Source organism: Saccostrea cucullata, unplaced genomic scaffold (assembly GCF_032062105.1).
Source record: "Saccostrea cucullata isolate Sc308-1 unplaced genomic scaffold, CSIRO_AGI_Scuc_v1 ctg2245, whole genome shotgun sequence".
Taxonomy (NCBI): domain Eukaryota; kingdom Metazoa; phylum Mollusca; class Bivalvia; order Ostreida; family Ostreidae; genus Saccostrea; species Saccostrea cuccullata.
In genome coordinates this window covers 54,965-82,446 of record NW_026919667.1, presented here as the reverse complement: position 1 = coordinate 82,446, position 27,482 = coordinate 54,965, and positions in this window count along the sequence as shown.

Sequence of the window (27,482 nt, the reverse complement as noted above, 5' to 3'; positions counted from 1 at the left end):
TGATATTAGGGGCCGTGAGGGGCCAATGGTTGAATTTAAAGTCATTAATGTTCAATGTCATTTTACAGATTATGGACGCAAAATCGTTCTTCTTCACGATCTTCATAATTGTTTTAGAATGAATGAATCTCAATCAAAATCTTAACTCATCAAGACGGACGGAAGACCCACTCGTTGCTCGCAACGAGATCGTATCTAGTTATTATTAGGGTCTTCCGTCTCCAACGGAAGACCCTTCTATTATTCTATTGTTTCTTTTTCACTTTTATTATTATTCTTTTTTTTCTTTACAATTTTTGTGCAGAAGATTTCTCGGAGATGGCTCCACCGATTTTCTTGAAAATTTCGGAGAAGATGTATCTTTATCTAAACCTTATACGTTTTTTTAATTTTTCATTTTCCGGTCGGAAGTTATCGCCCTTTCATCGACATTTTGTTGACCTCCATGTCTGTGATGGAACTCAATAACGACTCAAGCTAGAAAGCTGATTTTTTTCAGGGATGATAGAGGACATGTTGCCATATTGCAACATGGTCAGGAAATTTTCTGGAAGTGCCTAGTATGGAAGCTCGGTAGGGGTCAAAATTTAGGACACGAATCATGACTGATTTTTTGAGACATTTTGCATCATATCTTTTAAAGTATCATTATTTTGATAAAACATAATGAACAAAATTTGTGAACCTGACAAGATCTTTAATATGATATCAAGAAAAAAGTGCTGACTTATCACATTAAGGGCCAAAAGGGGCCAAAAGTCTTTTTTCGATAACTCTTAAACAGTCAATATTTTGTTAGACATTACATAAGCAAAAATGCTTATCTTAACAATCTCCAACTGCATACTATAATTTCAATGTCGTATGTTACACAATTAGGGGCCACAAGGGGCCAGAATGCTAAATCTTTGACGCTTTATATCTCAAAAGTGGGAAATATTTTGATAAGTAATATTGAACAAAAGATGTTCAAAATAATGTTCTGAACAATATGCAATCTTTCATTTTTCGCTAAACGTCCCCTTTAAGGAGTTGAAGGGTTGGTCCCTAATAATTTATTTTGCAAATAACTCAAAAACGAAAAAGAATATCTGAATAGTTGTTGAACAAAAAGTGATCAAAATTCTGAGAGCTTTAAGATGATATGAAGAAAAAAGGGCTGATCCCTTATATTAGGGGCCGTGAGGGGCCAAAAGTTGAATTTTTAAGTCTTTATATTTAATGTCTGTTCACAGATTATGGAGGCAAAATCGTTCTTCTTCACAATCTTTATCATTATTTTAGAATGAAAATCTCAATCAAAATCTTGTCTCATCTTATCAAGAATCGGACGGAAGACCCACTCGTTGCTCGCAACGAGATCGTATCTAGTTATACTTATGTCCGTTCAGATAAGGTTACAGTGCTGCTATGCATATTTTGAAATATTAAAGAATTAGCTTTATGCATTCAAGATAAAGAATATTAGATGCATGATTCATACAGTAATATAACCATACAAAAGACTGTTTAATGTTTTATACCTCCAATGTAGGGTTATTTAAAGATTTAATCGATTTTGTATAACAGTATTTGCGTACGTCACAATGAGTTACGTCAAAAACGTATTACTTTGCTTAATTAACGTTACCGAATTTGAAGCATATTTTCGGAGGAAAGATTGTCTCATTTTTTACATTAAATCATATGGAATGAAACTTATCGTATAACAAAAGTTGAGAATAGACTTAGGTAAAAATGTTGATTTTTAATTTCTTGAGTATTGCTTGACATATTTGCTTAAAAATTTGCAATTCTCTATAAAATTTGAATTCGAATATATGGAGTAAATTTTAGTTCATTATCAAAATTTTCTTCAAAAGTTACACTGCTTTTAGATTCGGGCTTAAGTCTGTTCTCAGTTTATTGTCTTGGGTCCAGATCTTCTTACAACATATTTGAATTCGCATGGGTATCATTTGCGCCCCTTTTTTTTGTAGACCCTATTTTTGTATTCATATAAAGCCAAATCTGTGCAAAATCTTATGCGCGAAAAGAAGAAAACACTTTTTGTGGCCTTCAACTTAACATTTAGATATGTCGACGACGTATTGTCAATGAATAATTTCCATACTCAGTAGATACAATATATATTGGTCAGCGTAAGATAGAATATACCACAGAGTCTGCTGTAGACACATCTGTTTCATATTTGGATATTTTACTTGAAAAAGACGTTAATGCTACATGTAATCTAACAACCAAACTATATGATTAACGTGATGTTTCTATCGTCAACTTCCCTTACTTATGCAGCAAAATACCTTCATCACATGCATACGGAGTTTAGATATCTCAGTTAATTCCATATGTGAGAGCATGCTCAGTCTACTTGTGAACAATTTCTAAAACAAGGCATATTATTGAAAAACAAGTTGATGAAACAAGATTATCAGCCGTCTCGTTTAAGGTCATCATTTCGTAAGGTCTATGGTCGATACAATGACATTGTCAGCAAAGACAATTTATCATTGAGTCGAATGCTGACTGACGTTTATCATCCGTTATTTCCCGATCATGACAAGGAGCACATGGTGGATGTGAGCGGTCGCCAGGGGATACTCAATCCTACATGGCTCATGATCTCATGTCTAATGTTTTTACAGGTCCGTATTTGCTCTGCTCCTGTTTTTTTTATTTTTTTTAACTTATGATCTTGAATACTGCTCGTCATATTCATTTGTTCCAGCTATTCTATAACTGTATAATAATTCAGCCTATGACTTATTTCATCACATGCAAAAAGAAATCAAACTCATTAGTTTATAAACTTAAAATAATCGCTGTAACAGAGTGAAATGCTTCAAATTTGGTAACATTAAGCAAAGTTATCAATTTTTGATTTTTACAAATAACTAAAAAAAAATTTAAAAGAAAAAGTCTAAGATACATGGGTCCAACTGCATGAGATTTATTGACCTTTTATCTTAAATTTTTGCAAAGGTAAAAAATCAAGATCATTCAATAAATGAGAAATTAGGCTCTTTTGATATCTCTTTTGTCTTTAAACATATACGATCTGATTTTGCATCAAATAATATTATTTACCTTTTTATGAAAGATTTTGAGAGGATGTGTGATTATCAGGGAGAATTGGCAGCCTAGAGAGGTCAATATCTTTGGTAAGAAAAAGTATCGGGGAAGGGGGGGGGGGGTCCCGGCACTCGTACTTGCAACCTAAATCGTTTTATGGTTTAGTGACAAATATTAAAACTTTAATCCAGAAAAATAATTATATTTAAAGTAGAAATGTTCAAAAGCAAAAGCCTTCATAAATATCGTCATTCCACGCGTATATACATAGTGTTGTTTACAGAGTTAAGCAAAATAAGCACACCTGTGAAACGTACACATTACTGATAAACAGGGCATTAAGGTTTACCATTTAAAGTCTGCACACCATAACTGCAGGGACTGACATTATACTGTGTGGATGTTTTGCTTCCGAACGTTTCCAAATTTTTTGGAATAAACATTTTGTGTTATATTATTTTTCCTTAATGTACAAAACGATTGCCTGTTTCCTAAGTATTAAGAATAAGAATAAAATTTGTGAAAGTCCAAGAATTTGTCAGAACAAAACATTATTTATGATTGTACACAATTTCAATGAAAATTACAATGTTAGACACGATGAAATAAAAAAAAATAATACCGTATCTCCAAGCATGATCTATATAAAATAAGGGCGAAAAGAGACCACTCACCTATACTTAAGAGGACTCCTTTTACATTAAATAAAAAAGAGGGCGAAAAAACAAATTAAGTTAGAACAGTGCTTTTGAATTTAAATCTTTTTCTTTTTTTTTAAATTTTTTTTGGTATTTGAATATAAATGTTGATTTGGGCCAAATTTTAGAAAAGAAGGCTAGAAATAACTTCTAACGGCAAATAATTATTATTTGGTTCAGCATAGTTTTGTCCCCCGCTTGAAAAGTGGGGGATATTAATTTGGGTTTGTTCGTCCGTCCGTCCGTCCGTCTTTCTGTTTGTCTGTAACGCTTTCGTTTCCGCACGATATCTTGAGAACCATTTGAGCTTTTGCAATGAAATTTTGCATAGCAACTCCCTATGGATTGAAGAAGACGCCTATTGATTTTGAGGTCAAAGGGTCAAAGATCAAGGTAATTAATTCGCAAATTTTGTCTGTTATAACACTTTCGTTTCCACACAATATCTCGAGAACCCTTTGAGCTTTTGTCATGAAATTTTACATAACAACTTCATATGGCCTACGGAAGACCCCTATTGATTTTGAGGTCAAAAGGTCAAAGTTCAAGGTCGTAAATATATACCTTCTGTCTGTGTGTAACACTATCCTTTCCGGGCGATATTTCAAGAAGATTTTGAGCCTTTGCAATGGAATTTTATACCAAAAGTCCCTAATACTTCTCTCACCCCTCTCAAAGTGTCCTGCCCCGTTTGTTTTATAAGTATTTATTGTATTACATGTCGCTATTTTTAGCACAGGGACATGAGGAGAGTTATTACGTATAAAACAGGTTCTCGGCGGACTCTATATTCTTATTACATCTATTAGAACTGTTTAATAAAGGTTAAATTAAACATGCACCATGCATTGTGTTAAATTTTGAAAATATCGAACGTGGATATATACATGTATGTGGCTTCATCTTTGAATATACTTGTAGTTAAAATAAAAAGGCGTATATTGAACGGTTCTGTGGCGTAGTGGTATGTCTCTCGCTTCACGTGTGAGAGATCTGGGTTCGATTTCGAGACGATGCACTTTTTTTCTGAAATATTTTTTTTTAACTAAATGATAGTATTTAGCATGTGAAATGAAAAATTTATAAGATGTGGCTTCTACAAACTCATAAAATTGTCATCAAAGAGTGATAAATATTCCAAATAAAAAAGAATCTTCTATACACATAATAAAGAAAAAGCTATCAAATAATTATATTTCATTTAAGAAATATACTTTTCCCGCATAATATAACTGTACTATTTGTATAACAGATCTAATTTCCCGTAATAACTTACTTACGTATTATCATGACGTCATAATGAACTTTGCTAAAGCGCGACTAAGTATTGGCTCTTTATGACGTCACAATATGAATGTTGATTTTGTGTAACTAAGCCTTGTATTGTCAAACTCCTGAAGATTGGAAATGAAACCGGTTGAGTTTATTTCGGTGTTGTGATTTTTTTTATTATAATAATACGTGTGTGCATTTATACTCTAAGTTTTTACGTATATCAAAAAACAATCCTGGACCAAATAATAATTATTTGCCGTTAAAAGTATGTTTTCTATAAATAGGACCAGACTATGTTGGTTGTGTAGACCGGTCCTTAGGATAAAAGCGTACAAACTGAAGGTTCTGTGTCGCAAGTAAGTGCTGGCACGAATAAGATCCCTCCCTGCTCAATGGCCCTCAGTGCCGAGTTTAGGACAACATTTGCAGCTCTTTACCAGCAAGTGGTGACGTCTCCATAGAAGTGAAAAATTATCGAGAGGAACTGTAAACATTAAAGTTAGAATTTTAAGTAACCTTAGTCAGCTGGTTTTTGTTCGTCGGTGTTCGTCAAGCTATAATATTTTAACATTTTTAACTTTTTTCTCTGAAACTGCTTAACTTTCAACCTGTGGCATAAAGCATTAATAGATGAAGTGGAAAACTTGTGAATTTCCCCTCCCCCTGGAACCTCAAGGATTAGACTTAACCACCAAATTTTACGTAATCATTAAAAATCTTCTTTACTCCTGGTCTTCAAGCAATCAAACTATTGGCATAATTGTAATAAGCAGTGAGCCCTCTACCAAAATTATGAAATGCATGGCTCCAGGTTCAGGTATTCTAGTGTTAGGGCGGGGTTATATAGATCAGATCGTGAAAGTGCCTTATTTCTTTCAAAATCTTCTTCTCTACTCCTAGATAATAAACTATCTGACCAATAGTTATGATAAGCAAGAGTGCCTTTTCACAAAGTGTGAATTTCATTGCCCTAAAGTTGGGGGTTCTTGTGTTATTGTTGGGCTCTTTAAATAATAAAATGAAATGTATTAATGTTTGACAATTTTCTTCTCTGCTCCGGGGTATTTAATAAACTTACAAAATACATAGTTAAGATGAGAAAAGCTGATTCTTCCAAAAAGTGGAAAATTTATGGCCCCTGGGTCATGGGTCATGGGTCATGTGTAATGGGGTCTATGAATTAAAGAGTGAAAATACATAATTTTTCCTGCCATCCTAAGTTAAACTAAATATTGTAAAAGCACAAATATTCGTGGGGGATAAAATTTCGTTTATTTCGTTGTTAACAATAATCAATGAAATTAAATCCCACACGAAATTTTATATGACTATATATTGAGTAGTACTTCTTTCAAAACAACGAAATTAAATGCCCACAAAACTTTTTTTGATGACAAATCATCGAAATTTTATCACCACGATTTGTGATTCTACAGTATATAGTTATGATTGGCAAGAGTGCCTCTTCCAAAATTATGAAATATATGGTCTTTTGTTAAGGGTTCTCGTGTAAGGGGGTCTCTATTGATTATAGTGTGATTATACATCAATTCTTCTTATCTCCTGTGCTCCTTGGTATGATATAAACTAAGTAAGTTTATGAATATGATGAGCAAAGGGGCCTCTTCCAAAAATGCAAATTTTACGGTCTCTGGGTCAGTATTGATGGTATTAGGGCGGGGCTCTAATGATTACATAGTGAAAATACTTGAGTTCTTTGAAAATGCTTTTTTTCGTTCCTGGGAAAATGTATTTTTTTCAAATGATCAAAGTACATATTTATGATGAAGAAGTGCTCTTTCATGATGATTGACTTCAGGACCATTGGGGGGTACTGAGGGAGGGGAGTACATATTAAAAAGATAATGCTTCAAAATCCGCTATTTTGTACCGGTATTAATCAACCATTTATAATGAGCAAAATGTCTTTTTGCAGATTTTAAAAAATGTGGCCAAAGAATCAGTGGTTCTTGTAGTGCACAACTGGTTATAAAGTGGAAATGCATTTTATCTTTCGTGGGTATGTTAAGGCAGCACATGGATCAAAATTCGGCGAATTAACACTTTTTTATAATAATGTAATACTAATAAATCGGAAAAGTCAAGGATAAAACTTTTGCTATCTTTATGCATTCTATAGACTTCAATGGGACTTATACTACAGGAAACACTTCACCACGACGTCACCACGTGCACGTGACGTCTATAAATAGAAAAAATGCCTTAATGAAAAAGTGAAAAGTTCAACACTACCACGTGGATAATTTATTTCAATTTGTGATAATAATTATGTACAAACATCTCTGTACCATGAAAAGTGCTGCTAGAATCCTACTGTTCTATCACAGAAATAATTATTCAACACTTTCGGACGAAACCTTCCCAAAATTTTCACATTTTGTTCATAACATCGAAAACGTACTTCAATTCCCGTAAACCATACGATTCTAGCAGCACTTTCCAAAAACAATAGAATAAGAACTTTCGATAGAAACAAAAGATAAGTTTCAAAGTATGCGGCGTAGTGTTGAACTTTTGCAGCTATTTTGTTACGAACGACAGAGGAAAGGGTGATTGGCAAGTAAACACCCTACCTGCTTTAATTTTACAAAGACATTGTAGAAATATATTAGCATACCTTATTTATAAGCTTTATTCCAACATGAATCACACATGATATTCATTTTAAATGCTTTTAAACTCCGATTTCTTGTGTTTGTTTACATGAATTCTCGTTACGTTTCACTTTCACTCTGCTACTACATGATCAATAGTTATGACGTCACGGGTTATTTAACCCCTGGGATAATTACATAGACCCAGAAACGATAAAATTCCGTTTATATCATGCCTCTGCATATTTTGTTTCATTTTCACGACTTCAAATCAATCTTAGATATCGATTTTAAGAAATTGTTATCTCTAAACTTCACGTCATATAGCTTACTATGACTTCATATCATATAGGCAAGTAGAATATTTGGTTGTTACCTTAACATACCCGCGTTGTTACTCTGAACTATCTCTGGGTATTAAGCAACCAAAGTAAGCATACAAAGTGTATAATTATGATATACGATGCAGTCTCGTTCAAAATTTCATATTAACCTCTGCTTTAAAATGTGAACCAATTTCAATTGTAAGAAAGTTGTGCAGGTGACATGATACTCAGGTTAACTATAATTCCCTTGGGTCTCTAGTTTGTATTTATGAAATATTGAAAGCATGTGTAACTTTGTTCTTTTTTGTAGAAAAATACTATCAATTGTCAAATGAGGAACGTGCGGCTTTATTTCTCCTCCTTTGCGGCAATGAAAATACCATTATCCTGGAAAACACAGAAATATTAACAAAAAAAGTATATGAACTTTATGGGGAAAAATACAACCTAAATAGCATGAGTGATAATATTCAGGCATTGCAAACGAAAGGATTCGTGTCCATTGAGAACAAAAAAGTGACATTTGCTTCAGATGACGTCCACGACGAGACCATGTTTGATTACGTACATACATATTGGAAAGTTGGTGGCCAAAAGATGACCAGGTCTACAAAAGAATCTTGGAAGAGGAGCAAAGATGATGGCCAAAAGAAGACCAGATACGTATCTTTGCCACCAATCAGTAAATATTGCCACTTTCTTAAGAGACAATTACTGAATGTCTCGATAGAGAGTTCTTTGAAATATCTTAGATCGCAATATTACCGGGAAGGGAAATTTGTTCGCTGTTTTTGCAAAGACACTGTGAAAATTTACGGAGAAATGTCTGTCGTGTATAACGCGAAATTAGACGACATTATTTCAAAGCTTGGAAACAATATACTCATTTATGACATCTTGGATGATACAGCATTGCATTCTACTATTTCAAGCAAGTGTAAGTATCCTTCCTTTATTTCTTTCTCTATCTCTCTCTCGTTCTGTCTCTCTTTTTCTGAGGGTCTTCTTTTCAAGTCTTGATTGTTGGTTGGTCCTCTGATCAGTTAGAAAATACTTTATGCTGGCATCTTACGTAGGAAATAACTATTGTACTTAGTATATAGAAGATAAGTCAGAATCGTTAATTTCCAGTACAAGCAATGTTTCTCTTTTGTTTCTTTTGGCTTAAAGCGTTATTTATCTTATTGACTAACGATGGAAGAGGGGAAATAACCTGAATTTGATAAAAACAAACATAAATTCAAGGTTTTTTTTGTGGTTTTATATAAGAAAAAGAAAAAAGGGTGCAATACATAAAATACTAAAGGCCCTTTTAAACACTATCCCTACACCAACGTCCTTAAAAGAAGATAAAAAAAAGTTTAAAAGTGGTAATTGTAGAATCGGGTAAAGATAGGGTACATCAATCTCATTTCCATTGAGTGAAGGTATTTCAACAGAAACGCGATTTCAAAGAACTAATTTTTTTGCTGTGAATATAGGTTAAATTTCGACAAGATGCTTAAACTGTGTATTACTACGCCGCGAACGATAACGTTAACATTTCTTCTTTACATAAAGAACATTGTGTTAAGAATATCACAATCTGAAAATTTTGTTATTTAATTTATTAGGATTAACTTATTTTCTTTCAAAATATTGTCGTATTTTCACTTTTTAAGTGGGACTATATTTAGGTCATAGAAGGGGTCTTCAAAAATGAATTTGTACGCTATCGGTTAAATGTTTTTTTTATTTCCATTTTTTATCTATCAAATTAATTTATATGGACCGAAATTTATTTTCTTTGTTACACTATGTCTGAACCATTTTCAGGTACGCCTTTTCCTGTAGTGCATTAAGATTTTTAATTAGATGGATAGCCAAAAAGATATATTTTTAGCCTAATTGCGACGTAATTCAAAGGCGGACGGGTGTTTTTTCGATTAAATAATGCGAGAAAAATAATCATCGTTACATTCAAAAAGATAAGTCTATTAACTAAATAAATTTGCAAAACAGGGGAATTCTTATTGAAATTTGAAAGTTGATTGATTGTAAGTAACTGAAAGTATACTTCCTGTATAAGTTACTGGAAGTATACTTCCTGTGATATATTTTCTTTTTCAGTAAAAATCCCTGAAGAGGTATTAAAATGGGATTTAGATTCCCGGAGTCGATACTTAGAATACTTGAAAAAAGGAAAAACACCCCTATATAGAGCGCGGGCAATGATAGTAGGCTGTGCTGGAGCTGGAAAAACAACCTTACTAGAGAGACTTCAAAAGAAATCAATTGAGGACATACAGAAAATCGAGTCTACTGTGGGACTAGATGTTCACAATGATATTTTTGAAGTACAGGAAAATGAAGGAAAACTGAAAGGTTAAAAATCAGTGATGTATTCATTACACATTAGTTGTCTTTATAAGAAGATTGTCACACACACACAGATAGAGAGAATACTTGTAAATGAAATATTTGTTTGAGTATTTTTTTTTCGTAGGTATACTACTAAATAAACGAAAATTTTTAAATATATTTTAACACATTGGCTTAACCTTATACATGTATACTTGAAATCACAGTTTCTAGTAAGTTGTAATTTTTATCATCAAAAATACATTGTATATTACAATCGATATGAAATTATGCTATGTGACATATTAATATAAGTACATTTGCAAATATCTTTCTTTGATGAACCTATTGAAGAGAAAAATATGTTCAATTCTGTGTGAATGTTATTTGAGGGTCATAGCGCAACCGAAACTCAGAGCGATATGATACATGTATTTTGTCTACATAATTCTGTTACGGTGCAACTTGTTTTGGAATGTTTATAGTTAATAACTATGAAAAAGATAAAATGATAAAACAATATGGATATTTTAATCACGAAATGTACAATAAATATCCTTGTGTCTGAGAGGGGAAGGAAGTACACCTCTGCATGGGAAATATCTATGGAGTTATGTAAACTAAAACAGGCGATACCGCTGCTTTTGACTTCAAATATTGGAAAGATTTTCGAGATAGATAGATTATTCTCAGCAGCGATCATTATTTTTTCACTATGTATAGGAATTTTCTGAACTGGACTTCTAAAAATGAATGTAAGCATTCAAATGTTGGAGCGAAGTAATTTAACTTTGACCAAACAACTTCTAAGTCATTGCGCGTCACTAAATAGCAATGCAGGGACCCGTTCGTGTAACAAATGTAATTCAACTCGTAATTTATTCGTCTCAAATGTAAATAAAAGTAATAATCAACTATTTTAAAAAGTTCTCTGGGAAATGAACTTCAAGTTGGTTCGTGATCAAATATACTTAGAAGCCCTTCTGGTTTGATCACGTGACCAACTTAAAGTTCATTTCCCAGATAACATTTTAATATTGTTTATTTAAAAAAAAATTATTAAGCTGTATCACTTATTTCAATTTCAAGTTGCTGTATGTAAAAGCGATCCTGCAATCCATGTAAAAGAAAATCTTCCACTTGATGATACAGAAAAAATAGAGGAGAAAAGACTTCTTAGTATCCTGGACTTTGGAGGACAGTGCATGTATTACGCCTGTCATCAAATCTACCTCAGCAAAAGAGCGTTCTACATTTTGGTTATTGACATGTCCAAAAACTTGGAAGATGTCATAGATGAGGAGCTGTGCGATCAGAAGGATACAATGTTCTCAAAATGGAGTCATAGGGGTAAGTCGAATCTCAATTTTATATCATATTTTTATAACATCAGCTGTTATTTGTCAGCAAGAGCTTGAATTTTGAGTTTTTTCTAAGAATCGATTAAAAAACTACTGACGAATTTTTTTCACCATAACATCTTTTGCACTTAAGGTATACCTTTACTCAAATTAATAAAAACTCCACTATTAAGAACAAAAACCCACTAATACACATTGTACACCTATGATTTTTAAGTTGAATTTCACTTTCAAATAACTAGGTCAATGACCTCGTTTTCATGCTAGGGGGCCCTCAGTATTTCTCGGGATTTATCACACTATGACCATTTTTTCTTCACTTTTAAAATATTACAAGCAACAAAACTCGTTAAATAATGAAATATTATAGCAATGGAACAGGAAATGAGTAGTATTTGGGCCAGAAACGTGATAATTATTACAGTCCGAATTTCCTCTGTCACATTTATATTTTTCCCTATTTTAATCAAATATTGTAAAAATCTGACAGATAAGAACTCTTAATTATTTTTAGCCCCAGGTTAATTTTTTTACCTTTTTCTCATGGTACTAATGTTATATTGGGTCAATGATCAAATTATTGAGATATGTTGACTGCAGTGGTTTTTGTACATGTTTTGGAATTTCTTTATTTCATAGCATTCTTTTATCTAAAATAATTTATGAACTTTAAGACCTATAAAATTTGCAAAATGATGTCTTAAAATAAATGTAACCTTTATTTTTTTATTAATATCACAAGAAATAAAAATGAAAAATAAAAAATTAGTCCGAATTTCCTCTGCATAGCCGTACATTGAGTTTTGTTCCTGTATATTTTCTTCAAGTCCTTACCTATTAAATTTTTTAATTGATATTGAGATAAAACTTATTTATTTTATCCATTAAAAAAAATTTTGATTCAATATATTATACTTTATAAAATTCTTTCTCTGATTTCTGAAACCTGAGTATACGTCTTCCTTAAATCATATACTGTACATGAGGGAAATGAATTCTAGTTAATTACCTAAGTCGCAATATAATATGCAATTGAAAAAGGAATGAGATATTTGTTGAAAAGTGTCAAGTTTTCTTATTTTCCCCCATTTTTAGCTCAACTGAGCTGAAAGTTCAAGTGAGCCTTTCTGATCACCTAATGTCCGTGGTCCGTCTGTCCAGTTGTCCGTGCGCCTGTGAACTTTTCATTTTTTTTTCAATTTTCTGGCTCAATTTTAACTAAAATTGATACAAAGCGCCATTGAGTGAAGGGGAGTTTAAATTATCAAATAAAGGACCAAGCACCCTTCCAAGAGGAGAAAATCAAAAAAGGCAAAAAAAGATGGGCTCCTAAGAACCACTACGCCAGGAAAGTGAAACTAAAGTGGAACTATTTAGGGAGAATGTAGATACAAAAGGGTGTTTTTAAAACGCGGAACGGAATGGAAAACAGAATATATTATTTTCGATTGAATCACTAAAAATACTTAAAGAACAAAATATGGAAATAGCAATTATACGCCGAAAATAATACGATAATATTATCATCTTTGTATCATTATTTAATGTTATGCATTGAAGTAAGGAAGATGCAAAGTAAATTCTACAGGTACAAAAATGACGTGATATTTGATTATGACGTCACCGATACGAATGATCGTGCAAAATCGTTAAATTTTGCTGAAGAAAAAGAGTAATCTTTGCTGAAATTAGACTCTTTCACATGCCACAACCAGTTTTGTACTCCACATATAAGTTCATCATTACATATCTTAGTTACACTATTAAAATAGTTTTGGTTGTTACCTGTGATCAGTATGAATTTTTCAAAAATTAGCATACGGATAAAAATAATCTACCCACGCAATGTTCCTGATTCGATGCTAATGACGCTTAATTTACACAGAATAAGATTTTTTTCAAGTCCCATCCCGGGACTTTGTAAATGATACAAATACCTATAAATATAAATACAATATTTTGAAAACAAAGAATAAATTATAGTTAAACATTAAAAATTGTAGTTAAAGATCCCGCATATGCTGTTTGTACATCGTATGAACTTGTAAGTTCGTATATTACACTAGTGTCCGTCGGCTGTACATGTACTAATATATCCTATATAAAGGCCTCAATCCAAGGCACAAAAAGCATAATAATATTTTTTAGATTTAATTATAACAAGAGTAATTAAAAAATATGTGATACATGTACATCAGTAAAGGCCTTATTATATTTTCTTCTACGAGTCTTCCTCAATGTATATACATGTAGTCTAACTATAGTCACAGTGTGATTTCCAAACAATCAAATGACAATTATAAAAATACAATTAAATGTAATTACATGTACATGTACATTGAATAAACTTTACGATTACCTTTTCATATGCCAGATCAATCATTGTTTTTACTCTTTAATTGTGAAAAAAAATAATACATACATGATATAGATCATGAAAAGTTGGTTGATATCATTTTTAAAAAAATCCAAGTAAAAAATTTCCGAATACTAGAAAGTACATAATTATGTACATAAATAGTCCGAAATAACGCATACAAACTCAGATGTTTATTATTGTATTTTTTTTCCTTTTGTGCAAATATTTCGTGCAGAATCATCTACAAATTACATGTTTGTAACACTAATTTATACGGGTATTTAGATGCCAGTGGTATATCGGGAAAGGGTGGTGCTTATTTGGTTTAAAAAAAAGACTTAAAATGTATTCATGTGCATGTTCGTGGAATTTTGAAATTTATCTGACAATGGTCAGCGACATTCAACATTTTTTGACTTGTGATTAAGCTAAGGGCTCCCCCTTTCATCCTTAATTTTTAAGATTTTTAAAAAGAGATTAACAGTAGAGAGTCAAAACAGATGAGACAAAAAATACGTGATTCTTTGTTAGTAAGGAAAGCAGATCGTCTTTGAAAGTTGTCAGCAATGAAATGAGTGTTTGGACACCTTTGTTGTTTAGTCCTTCTCTGTGAAAAAAATCTGAGTGTGCTCTAAACAGTACGCCTTTTATATACACAGATACATGTAAATGTATTTCGCACGTAAATCCGAGTGCATAGACAATACAATTTTTAATTTGTGATCATGGAGTTCATGTAGAAAAACTAGCATCTACATATTGGGAAATTCAATAAATTACATACCGATGTACAATAAAAGATAACACTAGTGACCCTTTCAAAAAAAAATCAACATAAGCACGTAACAACAAGGGGGGGGGGGTCACTTTTTTTATCCAAACCGGACCCCCACTTTTTGTTATAGTACAGTGAAATTAAGGTTATGTACATGTAGTATATCACGTTCAATTGTCAGAAAAGTAAAGACATAAGGAAGTTTTGATATTTTTTTTTTCAAATATACTCTTCAAACAAAAGAAACGCATAGTAGAATTTTAGTGACACATTGAACATAAAGATTATCTAGTTAAATGATGCATTGATAAAACAGAAATGTGGTAAGCAACAGGAATGCTATCTAAATGTCATAATTACTCAACAATTTTAAAAGTCAAAGTCAGTTTAAGACCATTAAAGATCAATATCTGGTATGCCCCCTGCAGACACAAATGATAGCCGCAAATGGCATCTAATGGAAGCAAATAAAAACTGTATGGGAATACTCTCCCACTCCAAATGTAGAACTTTGGTTTACTTTAGATTTTAAACATATTAGATATGATAAAAAGGAGGCACCCATTCTCTACCCCCTTAAATTAAGGTCTCCCCCGAGACAGAACATTTGTCAGTGTTTGAAAGGTCGCCGTGCTTAATTTTGGAAAGGATATTCTTGTCCACTCATTCTGCGCCGAGATATGACCATTTCTGACAAATAAACGGTTCTTGTCATAAAAATTAACTCACACGGAAAGAAATATAAATCTCAGAAGAATCTTTCAACTTTGGTGACAGAACGCTACGGAGGGGTCACGTGACCGCCAATATCACGTGATTCGCATATGCGCAGAACGTTGGTTAATGTGCATTAAAATCGGAGAGGATTAATTTAAAATATCATCAACATTGAAACCAAATATTATTTCTTTTATGGACGTTATTCAATTAGTTCGCGAACTTTTTGATCACCCCTCGTATTGCTTTTGTAAAGTTTATGTCCCAATTGCTGCTTTTCTCTTCCTTTATTATAGGTACAAACCAGTAGAGCTACAGTCTCGACAAAGGCTTCTGGTTCCCTTTCTCGTGGCATTCTTAAAATGATTAAATTGTATATACATGTAACAATTATAAACACTTATCTTGTAAACTTCCATCTGCACTTTTCTATAAATCTGTATTTTGAAATTTATGCAAACTTTTGCATTTGCACTTTTCAATTATCTCTTTTTTTTATTATATTTATTAATTTTTTTTAGATACAAAATAACTTTTCTGTTACTGACTTTACCATCATATCACAATATCACACTTACCTTTAAGTCACAGTATTATTACACATATGTTATGTAATAATACTTGTCAATGTGTACCATACTATCCAAGTCTACCTTTCTGACTACACAGTCCTGCCCTCACAGTTTTCTCGATTTTCCCAAGCTGGTTTGATGAAACTCCTTATAAAATCAATGCTATTATCAACAGTTCAAATAAACAATGTTGGAACGTGACGTCATCACGCTCGAGCATAGGAAGACCCCGGAGCTGAGATGAATGGTTAGCAAATAACGATAGTCTAGGTAATTACATGTATATACTCCCTCACAATCTATCAAAGCTATGCATCTATTCCTGTTTCTTTTGAAAATTATTTCAATATTTTATGTATTTAATTTCTTTTGTAGCTCACCTGATCCGAAGGCTCAAGTGAGCTTTTCTGATCACATTTTGTCTGTAGTCCATCTGTCTGTCTGTAAACTTTTCACATTTTCGACTTCTTCTCAAGAACCTCGGGGCCAATTTCAACCAGACTTGCCAAGAGATAATTGGGAATTAATAAAAATTTGGTGACATTTTTTAAAAATCTCCTTCTCAAGAACCCCTGTGCAAGGAAAGATGAAACTTATATAGAAGCATATTCAAGTAATGTAGATTCAAGTTTGTTCAAATCAAGAGCCCCGGGGTAGGGCGGGGCCACAATGGCCGAACAAAGTCTTACATTGAAATATATAGGAACATTCTTTAAAAAAATTCTTCTTAAGAACCACTGTGCCAGGAAAGATGAAACTGATATGGAAGAGTCCTCAGGTAGTGTACATCCAACTTTGTTCAAATTATGACCCCCGGGGGTAGGGTGGGGCCACAATGGCCGACCAAAGATTTACATAGAAATATATAGGAACATTCTTGAAAAATCTTTTCAAGAATAACAAAGCCATAATTGATCACATTTATAAGGAAGCATCCTCAGGTAGCATAGATTCAAATTTGTTCTAATAATGATCCCCTGGGGTAGGGCAGGGTCAAAATGTCAACCAAAATTTTACATTAAAAATATATATAGTAAGATTCTTTAAAAAAATTTTCTTTAAGAATATTAGAGCCATAATTTATCATATTTATATGGAAGCATCCTCAGGTTGTGTAGATTTATGATTGTTCATATCATGACCCCCGGGGGCAGGGCGGGGCCACAGTGGACGACCAAATTTTTACATAGAAATATAGGAAAAATCTTTAAAAATCTTCTTCTCCAGAATAGAAAAGCTATACGCAATACAGTTAAGGTGCACAATGGAAGTATCGACTAAAATTTGTATTGAAAAATGTGTTGGTAATCGGGATGGAGATTATTTTTAGTTCATTATTTTTATCGGATAATCGTAATTATGATTAATAACTACATAGCGAGGACGATTATATTTTATATTTAGACTAGTCACGTGATGCGGCAGTTACGCTATTTTAGCATATTAACTTGAAGTATTGATGTTACATATAAATATCACTAGTGCAAGGGCATAACCAAGTTAAATTTCAAAGTTTAGTATATAAATATTTTCAACACGCATTGAAGTTTCTAAAAAGTGCTGCGATCCTGTCTAAATTCTGCAATTTCATTGTTAAAATTATACTTGAATGACCGAATGCTGTATTTTTTGCTGGTCAGCGGCATGAAATATTGATATAATTAAATTGCTTTTAAGATTTCATCAGGATCGCAGCACTTTTTAGATACCTTAATAGTTCTTTAGTTGATATATAAAAGCTTACTTTGATCCATAGAGTGTATGCCCTTGCACTAGATCGATTTATTAAGATCCCCCACATTACCCTCCGATGTACTTGCATACAAATATACGGCAGTGTCATTTAAAAACGTTATGTACAGAAAGTATATTAATAAAATAGTAAAGAAGACATTAAATTCAAGTTATTGGCCCATAGAATATCTGTAAATGATATTTTATTTAATTAAAGAATACATATTTTGTTGAGAAAATATTACTTGATCTGTCTTTCACTGCATACAACCTACGTCACGTTGTAAGAAATGACATCATATTGACAAGTGTATTGCGATCAGTGACTTGTTTATAACTTGTTATCTGGGATTTAACTAGCGACGAAACAACACGCTGTAGTAAGTTTTATGTAGTTTGATTTCTTACTTGTTAAATTAGCAGATAAACTCATTTTGTGGCATTTTAAAGAAATGTTGTATTACGTATATTGTGTATGGTGTCATAGTAAAGTTTTCCCGTACAAATTAGGCTCCACCTCCTTTTTGTAACCTTAACTGTGCTGCGTAGTAGATCATATTTATATGGTAGCATCCTCAGATAGTGAAGATTCAGTTTTGTTTAGATCATGACCCCGGGATTAGGGCGGGGCCAAAATAGCCAACCAAAGTTTTCCAAAAAATATATAGGAAAATTCATGCAAAATCTTCTTCTTAAGAATAGCCATCTTAAGAAAGCCATGATTGGCCATTGGACTTATTAACTTTTGGATTTAAACTTTTCAATAATAAACCAATTTCTACTTTTTCCTAGCCACAGTGCTCAGGCGAGCGATGTGGACCATGGGACTCTTGTTCAATATTATTTAGAGAGAAGGGGGCAGCTGCAAACAATATTTTATTCAAACCATCCTTATCCTGTACTCTACCTAGTGCATAACTGAGAGCGAAATAAGATTATTCAAGAAATTTTTATTTAACTAACAGTAAATAATTAACACCTGACGGCATGGGTATTACATGCAGGTGGGAGAGTCCTACCAAATCTGATGTAATCATCAACTTTGCTGCTCGAAAACTTGAACATATTCTTCCTGATAGTGTTTTATGCACAATAATTTAGTACACTGTAACGAAGTAAACAGAGCAGATTACATAAACCTAATGATATCATCGATTTTCTCCCGATTGTCCTTCTGTGTTTCAGACTACCATGTGTCTGCTGCTGCGTGATGCCTAAATCACGTGATAAATTCAAGGGAGATAATCAGTACAAAAGCAAACAAGCTGTTTGTTTGACTTTCAGATAAACTGATTTGATAAATAGCATGAAATCCTACTATATACATGTACATGTATCACTTTCCAAAGTTCTTCCTAAGAAATTAAACTGTAATAAATATAGCAAACAGAACTAAATCAAAACAAATTCTATTTAGTGAGCAGAGTTATGTTTTGATTAGAAACAATGAATAAGTGTATATGTAGAAATTGAGATTGTTTTTGATACACATGAAAAAGAATGCTTGTTAATTTTGCTAGACAAGGGATTTTTATCTCTTCCCACAGTTTGCGTAAAAAAAAAACCTTTTTCTTTCAGATTATCTATTATTTTGGTTGAAATCCGTGGATTGTTACTGTGGACGTGATGCTCCTGTTATCCTTGTAGCTACTCACGCAGAGGAAAAATCCGAACAGGTATGTCTATAATCATACCTTAATCACAATAATAAAATCGTCCATTAGGATTGTTTTGTTTTCCTTCATCTTAAATTCATTTGAGACGTACGAACAACGGTTCATATATGAAATCATATTTTTCAGGAAAAGACTGAATATTACCAAGAACTTATCATGACGTTTCCAGGATCTTCGACGATTAAAACACACTTGTCCAGCGATAGATATTTTACATTAAGTCTAAAAGAGTATGATGGAGTATGTATTGACAGTCTAGATAAATTAGAAAGAAGCATCGTGGAAGAAGTTAGGTCACAAAAACAATGGGGAGAAGAGATACCTCTGGATTGGGCCATATTTGAAAAGTTCATTTCAGAGAAGAAAAGGAAAAAGCTTCAGAAAATGGACAAATTAAAAGAATCATTTGATGAATTGCTTCTTTTAAGCAGACAGGAATTCAAAGACTTATTACGCTTCTATCATGATATTGGTGTGATTCTATATTTTTCATTTAATAGAAATATGAAAAAGGAAGATTATCAAATTCATTTTGGTCCAGAAATAGTTATCCTGGATATTCAGTGGTTTGTCAATTCATTTAAGTATGTGATGACTGATTCCAAACAAGCCAGTTTCAACAAAGTTATAGATGCAGCTCCAACCAGAGAGGAGTTAGTTACCTATACAACTACAGGAGAGATCTCCGGCACATTCTTAAAAGCAATCTGGACAGCTACGAAAAATGAAACAGCAGCTGAGTACAAGGACGACATGATAAAATACATGGAACGATTGGGTCTTATGGCGATAGAAGAGAAGTCTGATATATATTTTATCCCAAGCATGAATAGAATGAAAGTTCCACAACACGTAAAATCAAAGATCCATTCACATCCAAATAAATCACCGACTCTGTACATCAGATTCCCTATTCTGCCTGTCTTTCTCTTCTACAGGCTGATTGTGCTTTGTTTGAAGCAAGGGTGGAAACCATTGAGTGACGGAAGAAAATGCATATATATTGACACTGCTATGTTTTATTATTTAGAAAATGTTTTAGTTTTAGGAGTAATTGAAAGTTATATACAGTTGTTATTGTATAATGATGATCTGACAAGAGAGGAATTCATACAGAATGCCTTTACAAACGCTAAAAGAAAAGTAATGGAGATGCTGTCCTCTCTAACAAAAACATTTAACAGCGACCTTTATTACGAAGTGGGATATAACTGTACACCTACAGAGTTTGGTAAAGAGATAGACAACACCTTTTTGACAGAGAACGATTTGTTTGATTACAAAGGGGAAATACAGTACCCGCATCGTTATTCTTTACAATTCTATCGTGTTCTATCGTGTGTGTATCCTATCGTATCGTGCGTGTATCCTATCGTATCGTGCGTGTATCCTATCGTATCCTATCGTATCGTGTTTTCCGTTTATCAGGTTTTGCGTTTTCTATCGTGTTTTTCGTTTATCGTGTTTTGCGTATATCGTGTAGATCGTTTATCAGGTTCTATCGTGTATCGTGTTTCCCGTTTATCGTGTATATTCGGAAACCCTCGCTTTTTATCTTTACTATACAAAGAAACTACTGAGCTATTCCGAGTTTCTTTTTCGTTTTGTTAATAAAAATAAGATTAATTCAACCGAAAAAGAGAAAATCCTGTTTTATCCCTTTTTTTCATCAATAGAAGAAATATTAAAGCGTAGAAGGAAAAAAAAATAATAGCGTTTTTCATGAATGAATAAATTGATTTATTAATAAATAATTAAATAAATAAATAAAATAATTATATCATGGTAAAGCAGAGAGTGATTGTCAGAATTTAAACAGTAACTCTATTTTGCGGAAAGGAAATTATAAGTAGATCGATCACCTGGTCTATTTTATTAAAAATAATTTATCGAATTGTATGATTTATTTTGTCAAAATTAAATACTATTAATATGATTTTCTTAAATGAATTAGAGTTACCGGAGAAAGATTATTGGTAAGCTACGATGTTCGCGTACACAAAAAGCAAATAAATAAATAAATAATAAGCAGGATATTGATAATTATGTATTTTTTTATGCAATGTTCTGTTTTTTCTTGTTTATCGTCTGATAACGTTAGAAATATGTTTACGCCTCTGATCTGCATGTATGCACAATTATTAAAAGTTTTGATGTAAGAAATATAATAAGACATTGATCCAGATAATTTTAACAACGATTTTGGCCATATACGTTCAAATTTTAAATTTATTTTTTAAAGCTAATTATAAATTCCCTTATATGTCTAAATTAATAAAAAAAAATAATCAAAATAATAAAAATTTTATGCATGAAAATATTCTACCCAATTTATCACACTATGGCTGATACTGTAAAATAGAAGTTTTTTATTAATTTTATCTGGCAGTAAATAACATAGAAATAATATATATAGGGAAAAACATGATGTTTTTTAACAGCTTACCTTTTCGGCGAGGAAATAAACTGAAAAAAAACAATCCATTGGGATGCCAAAAATCAAAATAAATCGAAGACCATTCCTTACCAGAAAACTGACACGTATGTGCAGCTCTTTAATTAGCACACTGTCTTCTTGTGCGGTCAACCCCCCCCCCCCCCCTCTCCCCTAACTGACACCTCGGCCCGTGTGTGTGATCACCGTCAACAAATCTGTACTGATTTATCACCTGAGGTCCATTAGTAACCTCGAATACTACCTGGTTCTAATGAAACGGATCTACTTATTTTCGGGATTTTGTTCCTAACTTGTTTGAACAAACTTATCAAAGATTTAATTCAAAATATATTAAATAATTGTGCAATTTATAGATTAAAAAATCATCTCATCGCTTGAATGTTGAATAAAAATTAAAATAAATTAATTTAATGAAATGAAATGAAGTCTCTAAACTCACTCCGCTGATTTATTTCATTTCGTACAATGTTTCCATTATGTTTATGTAAATAAGTCTTTTAATGAACTTGGAAAAAAAATACTGCACTTATTGTACATGCACTTTCGGATCATCGGGGTTTTTTTTACGTAATACGGACAAAATTAATTCTAGGAAACAATATCATTGATCGTAGAAACGGATTAAATAGTTCTAACATTCTAAACTAGGAAAATTAGCTCGCATTATTTTTTTTTTACGTTATCTTACTATAAAAATAAAACAAAAGAATTAAGTCGTCTGATTCCGCCGTGACCATGTAAGACAAGTAAATACACCGAATCAATTTATAGTTTTAATCGATTTCATGCCATACGTATAAAACTTTATTTAAGAATTCAATATTATATTTGGCTATTTGGTTAGATCTTGTTTATCTAATTTTAAATTGGTTACGCACTTTCAACATCCCGCCCTTCAAATATGCCTCATTTGAGATTACCGGGTCAGACTAAAATAATTCTTAAGGTTTTCATGTAATAATTCATTTGCAGAATTAAACCTATTTTTTTTTTTTGTTATTATTATAAAACAGTGCACACAGAGTTTAATAGCAATGATTTATAATTATTTAGTCAGAACAGTCGCATTTCACTCTATTAATATTTGTTAATTAATTTTTCTGTTTTGTATTGTAAAGAAAAAAGTATTTAGCCATTCAATGTTCGTTAATAAATACCAGGTTTTAAGTATCTGATATTAATATAAATGTTTACATGTACATTAGTCAAAGCTTAGCGTAAACGTATATGTGCAATTGTAGCAGATTCATATTCTCATGACACAGTTTACATGTATTAATGCAGAGGGCCATTATTTTAACAATTATTTAGATTTCCATTCAGGAAATTAATTTTCCTGAACTGTTTAGTTCTTGATAGATCTATCATGTTGAATTTATTAATTTTGTTAAAGCCGTTTTCTTTAAACCTTTCTTTCGGCCGATCTTCTACTTGTATTTTTATTTAAGATATTACATGTAATATTTAATTGCGATTTTTGGATACATCGCAGATTGTAAGCTTTAGATATCTTCCGGTAATAAAAAATATTTAATTTATTCAATATATTTTTTCCGTGAAATAATTTGGTACTTGTAGATAAATTTATTAAATATAAAATTAAAATGTATATTTTCTCATAAATAATAAATATGTTTATAGAGTTTCAAAATTCATACCCTTGAGAGGAAATAAATAAAAAATACAGTCTCAATTTCATAATAATCCATTTAATCACTGTCATTTCTTTATATATAAATAAACAACTTTTGTAAAATTACCACAGAGATCTCAAGTTCTTTTTTTAATAATTTAATGCACTTTATAGTTTAGATTTGAAGCTCTGCAACTATTTAAATTAAAATATAATCTAATTTAAATAATCTTTGATCCTTGAATTTAATTTAAAATAATCTTTTCGTCTTGTCAGAAAACGTTCCGCATTTTGAAACAATCCTATCAGGTTTTGCGTTTATCCTATCGTGAAGATCGTTTATCAGGTCTATCGTGTTTTGCGTTTATCGTGTTTTGCGTGTATCGTGTTTTGCGTTTATCGTGTTATGCGTTTATCCTATCGTGCGTGTATCCTGTCCTATCGTGCGTGTATCCTATCGTATCGTGCGTGTATCCTATCGTATCGTGCGTGTATCCTATCGTATCGTGTATCCTGTAAAGAATAACGATGCGGGTACTGTATGCCCTATTCACGCACACGCAGAAGACCATGATGTTAGAGCCTTACGCTTGTTTCTGGTAAGACATTTTTGTTATTATCTTGGAATTTACATATACTCATCAGCAATATTGTATCATTTATTTTTATCTCATACGTGTTGGTGATACAGGCCGTTGGATAAACTTATGCTTTATCAACGGGTAGATGCTTTATCAATAGCACTTCCGGTTTTGACACGAACCCTCGCTTCAAGATTTTATTTTATTGAAACTTTTATTTGTGAAAATTGTTGCCCTTATAAAATGAATGATAAAGGGTAGCAATATCGTTAAAAGCAAGAGTTCAATGAAGTGTCTTATTTTATCAAGGAACCCGTTGGCTATTTTAATACAGATGTTACCCCCCCCCCCCTTAGATCGTTTTCGGAGAAAGTAAAGCCTACCAGTTAAGTTGTTGTTATAAGACTCCTTTGACATCTTTAACAATGCTTGCTTATATTATACTACGTATGCCTACCTAGTAATGTAGATGTAACTTACCATGGATCAGCAAACAATCTAGAAAAAGTCTAGGCCCCTAGTACTGCCATCGTAAAAAGAGTTGATTTTCACGATCCCCATAGTCCTAACAACTTTCAGTCAGAAGTTCGTTTGATGTAAAGCTCCAGCAATTTTCACATGATGTTTTCAAAGACACAGATAGCAAATATTCTAAATTTTGAACTCGATCTACTTTCTCTCGACGCATGTAAACATCAACGGTGCTACGTCATCAAGTTATACGTCATCAATTTGATTTTGGCAGTCATTCATGTAGTTTCGCAGGGGAAGTCTCAAAGTTTTGTTAAAACGAAAGTCGTATGAGATAAATAGAACATCTATAATTGTGTGATTTGATATTGGTTTTATCGTTGAACTCGTTGAAATGGTGTATATTCGCTCGGCAAGCCTCGCGAATATATACACCATTTCAACTCGTTGGATAAAGCCAATATCAAATCACACAATATAGATATCCTCTATTTATCCTATGTTTACCCTTTATCCCGTGAAAATAGCTCATGTGATATTCGTTTTCATATCCAACAGTTAAGTACAGTTTTGACGTCACAATGGGTTTTGCGATGGCGTGATGAAGTGAAATAAAGTGGAGTTCGGAGTTCTATATTAACTCTTCATTAAAAGAAACACATAGTAAGAACAATACCCTGAAGAATGTATGATATTTTTGGGATACCTTTTATTTTTAAATGGATATGATGTATTCGAGTGAAATGTGCGATTTTTTAATGCAATTGTTAACTTTACAGCTGCCCTAATGTAGATTTTCCGCAAGATCCGTGGAATTCCATAACAAATTCAATAGAATTCCACGTAAATCCTGTTCTACAGAATTCCACGGTATTCTTGAGAGTATTGGGACGGAATTTTTTCTTGAAAGGTATTGAATTTCAAATCTAGCCTGGAAAAAACCGGAACAATGCCAGAATAGAAATTTGCAGAGGAAATCCGTGGAATTCAAGATTGTTTGTATATCTAAGGAATTCAATGGAAATCCATGGACTTTTAAGAAAATGCTACAAAAACTGTATTAGTGCAAAATTATTACAACAAAAATTGAAGCATTCATAATCTTTCATTGATCAAATCTATATTTGCAGAATAAAAAAAATCACTTTCTTTTACAATGTTTTTGAGACAAATATTGCGTATACCATGATTTGTAGTAAGAGATGATTTTAGCTCTACTTGTAAGATACCAAAAGAACGTATGCGATAGCTATAGTAATGCGTACGGTGTCCGTCTGTCTAGCTGTCCGTGTGTCTGTCTAGATGTACATCTGTCTGTAAACATTTTTTGTTCAAAATACTTCTCCTCCTATAGTGTAGGTCTTATTTGAATATCACTTGGCACACAAGAAGACTTTACTATGATGCGTAATTCTGTGTATCATTTTTTGATTTCGATGAATTGTGTTGTCGTGATTACTACAAATAGAACTGTCTTTGAAATTCTTTCAAAATGCTACTCCCACTACAGTTTAGGTCTGATTTAAATATAACTTGGCACACAGATAGACTTCTCTTCATAATTCTGTGTATCGGTTTTTGATTTCGATGAACGGGTAGCCGTGGATACGAAAAATAGAAATGTCTGTGAAATTCTTTCAAAATGCTAATCCTCCTGCAGTTTTGGTCTGATTTGAATATCACTTGGCACACAAATAGACCTTACTAAGATAAATAATTCGCAGCTATGATAAGGCTGTCCGAAGGCCTTAAATGCCTTGAAAATATACATTTTATTTAGAGCTTGATTTTAATTTCAATATGTAACCATTGTTTGAAATTGCAGTCAACTTAGATGATAGTTTAATCAGGTATTATAATAAAGTACTTTTGTGAAGTCACATGACTGTGTTGATCACGTGACGGAGATTTATGACATACCTTAATGTTGCACAGAAATCGCTTTGGCACAAGTGCGCAAAAAAAAATATTGTGCAAAATTTGTTACATAGATCGATTCATCGTGGTCTCTGGTATATAGAAAGTGCTGGGGGCAGATTTAATTTTTACTCGTTAAGAAAATATGTTGCGAGAAATTCAACTTACCAACATAAGAGGGGGTATTTTCCACGCCTTATCACAATTTATACAAAAATGGATAAACTACTCACAATCCCCCAGCAAAATTCAGTTAGAGGACATACTTTGCTTGTAGATTCACGCAGAATATCTTCTATTTATCCTTGTCTTTCACTTGTGCCAGTCCAATATAGACACGATTCTTAAATTTTAACTCGGTCTAGAGCGTGTGAGGGAAGCGTTTCACACATAATTTTTCTCTATTGTTTGAATATGTGCATATCAGACAAGCAAAAGAAATAAGAATATTTAAATTTCAAATTTTCAACTTCATAATAACACATCGGAGCTTAACAACAATACTAACACTTTAATTAAACAACAAGGTCCCAAAATAAATCTACATACCATCTTCAATTTATGACACTTTCCCCGTCATGTCAGCTCAAGTATGCAGTGACTTGACGTCATATTCTATTATGACGTCATATATAGGTAGTTCAGAGAAGTAACTTCAGTCTGAACAGTTTGATATTTTACGGACAGCCTTATCCAAGCTGCGTTCTGTGTATCATTTTTTTTATTACGATGAATGGTGTTGTTGTAATTACAACAAAAAGAAATGTCTGTGAAATTCTTTCAAAATACTTCTCCTCCTACAGTTTAGGTCTGATTTGAATATCACTTGGCACACAAGTAGACTTAACTAAGATACGTAATTCTTTGTATCATTTTTTTGATTTCGATGAATGGTGTTGTCG